The 4903-nt window shown below is 33.9% G+C and overlaps 1 pseudogene; it reads right to left on the bottom strand.

Annotated features, from left to right (window-relative positions):
* Nucleotides 1–2785: 2785 nt before the first annotated feature.
* On the bottom strand, nucleotides 2786–3607 carry LOC129903574 (NADPH-dependent aldehyde reductase-like protein, chloroplastic; annotated as a pseudogene).
* Nucleotides 3608–4903: the final 1296 nt, after the last annotated feature.

Here is a 4903-nt window from a genome sequence, read left to right as displayed (position 1 = left end):
TCTCGTCTTTAAATATAGCATGAGTTGTTTCATTATCAATTACACAAATATCCTCGTGATTGGTCATTGATCCAAATAAAATTTGAGGCATTTTCATATTTTCTTCAATAAGAAATAAAATAATTATTAACACATGGTACATTACACAAATTTTATTTATTTACATTGACTAGGAAAATACAAACATCATATTTAATACAAATAAAAAGAAAAATATTTATATATTATTAGTCCTATCAATATTCATATTTTTGTCTGGAAAATTAAAGAAATCAGCTACATCCAAATGCATAGGCTCAATATTATCTTCAGAGATAAAATTTGTCTCTGGATTATTTTCTGTCCTCTTTAATGATGCCTGATATAGCTGAACCAGACGTTTTGACAACCAACAAGTCCACGACCAGTGCCCCACACCTCCACATCTATGACATACACTTTCTGAATTATTCTTCGGTAAAGCTTCTGGCTTTTTACGCTGCCTTTTATATTGGTGATCATTTCTCGGTGTCAGCCAAGTATCATGATTAAAATTCCTTCTTTGACCATGACCACGACCACGACCACGACTGGGGCCATGACCTCTTTCTCGTTGGTTATAATTTGCTTGATTCACTTCAGGGAGTGGTAAAGAACCAACTGACCAACTATCATGATTTTTCATTAATAGTTCATTATGTATTTCAGCAATAAGAAAGTGAGATAATAATTCAGAATATTTTGTAAAACCTTTTTCGCGATATTGCTGCTGTAGGAGCATATTCGTTGGTGTAAATGTGGAGTATGTTTTTCCAATTTATCTTGCTCAGTGATTTCGTCTTCGCATAAATTTAATTGAGCTATAATTCTAAATAAGGCAGAATTATATTCAGTTATATTTTTAAAGTCCATTAGTCTCAGATTTAACCAGTCATGACATGCTTGTGGAATCATGACCAACTTCAGGTGGTGATATCTTTCTTTTAAATTTTTCCATAATTTTAGGGGATCCTTTAATGTAAGATATTATAATTTTAGCCCCTTGTCAAGATGGTGGCGGATAAAAATTATAGTTTTTCCACAGTCTTGACTAGATGTCGTGTTATCATCTTTGATGGTGTCTGCCAGATCCATCGATTCTAGATAAATTTCGACATCAAGTGCCATGATGAGTAGCCTTTTTCAGAGATATCAAGAGCAGTAAATTCAAGTTTGGAAATATTTGTCATTTTATGAAAATAAGTTTAAATAAAACTCTTACCACTTTTTGTTACCTTCTAAAAATAGTTGGAGCTCCATGCTGATAACGTAATATAAATATACTGCCTTAATAATTAATTAGGCGAAGAGAGTAAGCAAAATAAAAGAGAACAGAAGAAAGAAATAGAGAAAATTTACAGTATCAGTGTTGTTTGTATCTTCACTTCTAAAGTTGCACATATTTGTGCAACTTATATAGGCACATAAGTTAGGTCATTTGCAGGCAAATTACACAAGTGTCTAAGTGGGTGGGTCCCACTTGGATGGATAGAGACATCCAATACATAATACCACGAAACTTATTTTAACATTTTAATTTTTGGAAAAGGGTCATATATATACCCTCAAACTTTCAAAAATGATAAGTATATTTATACTTTAAGGGTGGCTTGGTTGGGAATAAATTATCCCAAAATTAATTATTCTGGAATAAGTTTTCATGGAATAAGGTGGGATAACTTATCTCACTATGTATATGGGATAATTTATCTCATCACTATGGTATAAATGGTGGGATGAGTTATCTCAAACTTGTCAACCAAAAGATATCAAAATTTTATCCCTAGATTATTTTTTTATCCCAGAACTATTTTATGTTTATCTCTTACACCAAACAACCCCTAAGATTGTATATACCCTTAGGAGTCATTTGGTGTGAAGGATAAACACAAATAGTCCTGAGATAATATTTTAGTGGCACTTAATTTATTGTTTGGTTGACAATAGTAGATAATTTATTCTGAGATTAATAATTAGTACTGAAATAGATAAATTATTCCTCCCCTTGGGTGGTACAATAATTCATCATAATTTGTCATGGGATAAACTTATTAAATGACAAAAATATCTTTCAAACCCTTTAATTATCATTTTTCACAAAAACCCCTTATGCTCTTGAAGGTTTCTTCTCTTCAGTGCACTAAGAAGCACTTCCTGCTTGCCATTTTTTTAGACCAAATTTTGCTACATTTTCGATCATTCGCTACTATATTTTTAGCCATAAGCTGCTTCATTTTTTATACACAGTTTTATAATAAATATGATATGTAACAAAGTTTTATGATCACGCCATTTTTTAGAGAAGAGTATTAACATCTCCAAAATTAGCACATAGTTGAGCGCCAAGAAAATTCATGCAAATTCGTACATAAAAATAATTAAACTAAATAAGGTGGATGTTTTATTTTTAAGAATGAATAACTGATACTCTACCAAAAATTATATAGAAAAAACTAAATAAAATGGTATTTTTGTAAACAAACAATTTATTTTTAGGAAGTATGCAATGGATATTATTTTTAGTACAACAAACCAAATAGTCAATTGTAAATAATGTCAGGATAACTAATCTCAGCATAACTAATCCTAATATAACTTATTCCAGTATAACATATCCCATCATAATTTATATTCAAACCAAACGACCCCTTACCGTTTGGCTTATATATACCCATAAACCAAACAGACAGACACGTGTCACCATCTCAATAATTTATCCTATTTTATTTTATTTTTTATCCATAAATTAAAAACTCACCCATCTACCTTAATTCAACCCATCCATATCCAAATTTCTTAAACATCCGGCCAAAAATCTAAGCATCTGCGCAATATCCTTCATTTGCCCAAGCCTTTCATGTGGACACTTATTAATCACCTTATTTATCATCTCCTCTGATTTTCCATTGAAAACATATCCGTCGATATGAGTTTCGACGCCACATAATTCCTTATTATCCATGTCCCTTTCAATTCCTTCGCCAGTATTTTCACTATTATTTTCACGACCACTTTTGATGTCGCATACGCCCCAAACCAAGCTTCAATAGCCTTTTTCATCGATGACGATCAACATATACCCTCCCCTCTCTATCGTGTTTGATTCTCTTAGCTCCTTCTTTACAGCATATGAAAGCCCATGCTCGTTCACATCGAAAGTTATGCTGAAATCCTCTAGGATTGTGTTAAAGATCGATGGATATTTCTTGTTGAGTACGTCGGTGGAATTGACGAGGATGTTGATTGGCGATTGACAAGCCGATTATGCAACATCGAGGAGAGATTTTACTTGATCTTATTTCTCAAATAATTACTTCTTGTAAGTCACATTCTTTGAGGGTTCAAATCCAAAAGGCCTAACTGTAAAGGTTTCAAATTTGGGGGTAGGTGATTTAATAGGGAGACGATTAGCTGGAGCTGGTGGTGTGGAAAGTGAAGTGTACTTCAAGACTGCACCATATTTTTTGCCATTGTAATTTATTGGGACATCACAATAAGAATTATTTGATGAGACCAAGAACATCTTACACTTGTGGCAGGCTCCTCGAGTCAATTGTTTGGGAATGATACAGAAGAATGAAGCAGTCATTTGGGTTATAATTGGGTTAGGAATTTTTAATTTGGGTCTTAAGCGGTCAGGATATGTTGGTTTTGGATTTTGGTGGATAGTTGATTGGGTTTTTAAATTTTGGGTAAAACTAATAATAAAATTGGATAAATTATTGAGATGGCGTCACTTGTCTATCTATTTGACTTAAGGTATATATGAGCTAAAAGCACAACTATAAGGGTATATACAACCTCAAAGTATAACGGAGGGTATATACATATCATTTTTGAAAGTTTGGGGGGTATATAAGGCCTTTTTGTATTTTAATTTATGGGTAACTTATTTAGGCGGAATGGTTTGAGGGACTTATGTACTTAGGGGTCATATGGTAGAGACATAGAGTGTACTGACATGACCCGCCACTTGATCATCTAAAAGAGGAAAGAATCTAGAGTCATGAAGAGGTTAGTGGAAAATTCTAGAATATTATGAAAAAGTTTTGAGTGCCCTTAGAATACTATAGATATGTAGAGAATTCTAGATGAAAGGACTTGTATAGTAATTATTATTTACACTTAAGCCCATAGTGAGTAGTATAAATAGGAGGGTCCATTCATTTGTACAACCATCAAGCAAGAAACCAATCTACCAAGCAATACAAAGCCTTTTTTAAAAACTCTCTTTTGTATCTTTTGTAAATCTAGTGTTTCCTTAGCGATCTAGCCCAAAAATGCGTACTTGAGCTTACAAAATCGTGAAAGAGTCGTGAGTAAGTTGTGGAGTGCCGCACGGAAGTCTTAGTTGAATTCTAAGTCTGTGAGAAAGTGGTATCAGAGTGAGGTTATACTAAGGGAATGGCAAGCGAGTGTAAGACTCTGGAAGTCGGAAAGTTGGAACCAATGAGAAATTTCCCAAATGTTGACTGGATCTTAGTTGACGGCCCAATCTATGATTCGTAGAGGTTTTTATGACTCATAGAAATGAGTCGTAGAGGGAGCCTTTATACTTGTTCAGGACCAAACATCAAGAGAGGTTCTACGACTCAACAAGATGAGTCGTCGTCCTGTTGACGAGTTGTAAGAACCACTCGTCCCAAAACTTCAGAGGCCACGTTTCAGAATTTTCCCAAGGTTGAGTCTACGACCTGATAGGGAGATTCATAGAAATTATTATGAGTCATTTCTAGACCTTCAAGTTTGCAGGTTTTGAGACCTGCAGGACGAGTTCAAATGACGACTCGTAAACAAGAAGATTAGTCGTTGTATCTAAACTTCAGACATGATTTTCAGGTCTTTACCAAACTCGTCATCTTCTCTATGACCCATAGAGTCAACT

The sequence above is a fragment of the Solanum dulcamara genome, chromosome 9 (genome assembly GCF_947179165.1).
Source record: "Solanum dulcamara chromosome 9, daSolDulc1.2, whole genome shotgun sequence".
Lineage (NCBI taxonomy): Eukaryota > Viridiplantae > Streptophyta > Magnoliopsida > Solanales > Solanaceae > Solanum > Solanum dulcamara.
The sequence above is the reverse complement of the archived record's forward strand: the minus strand, read 5'-3'. Positions and strand labels throughout refer to the sequence as shown.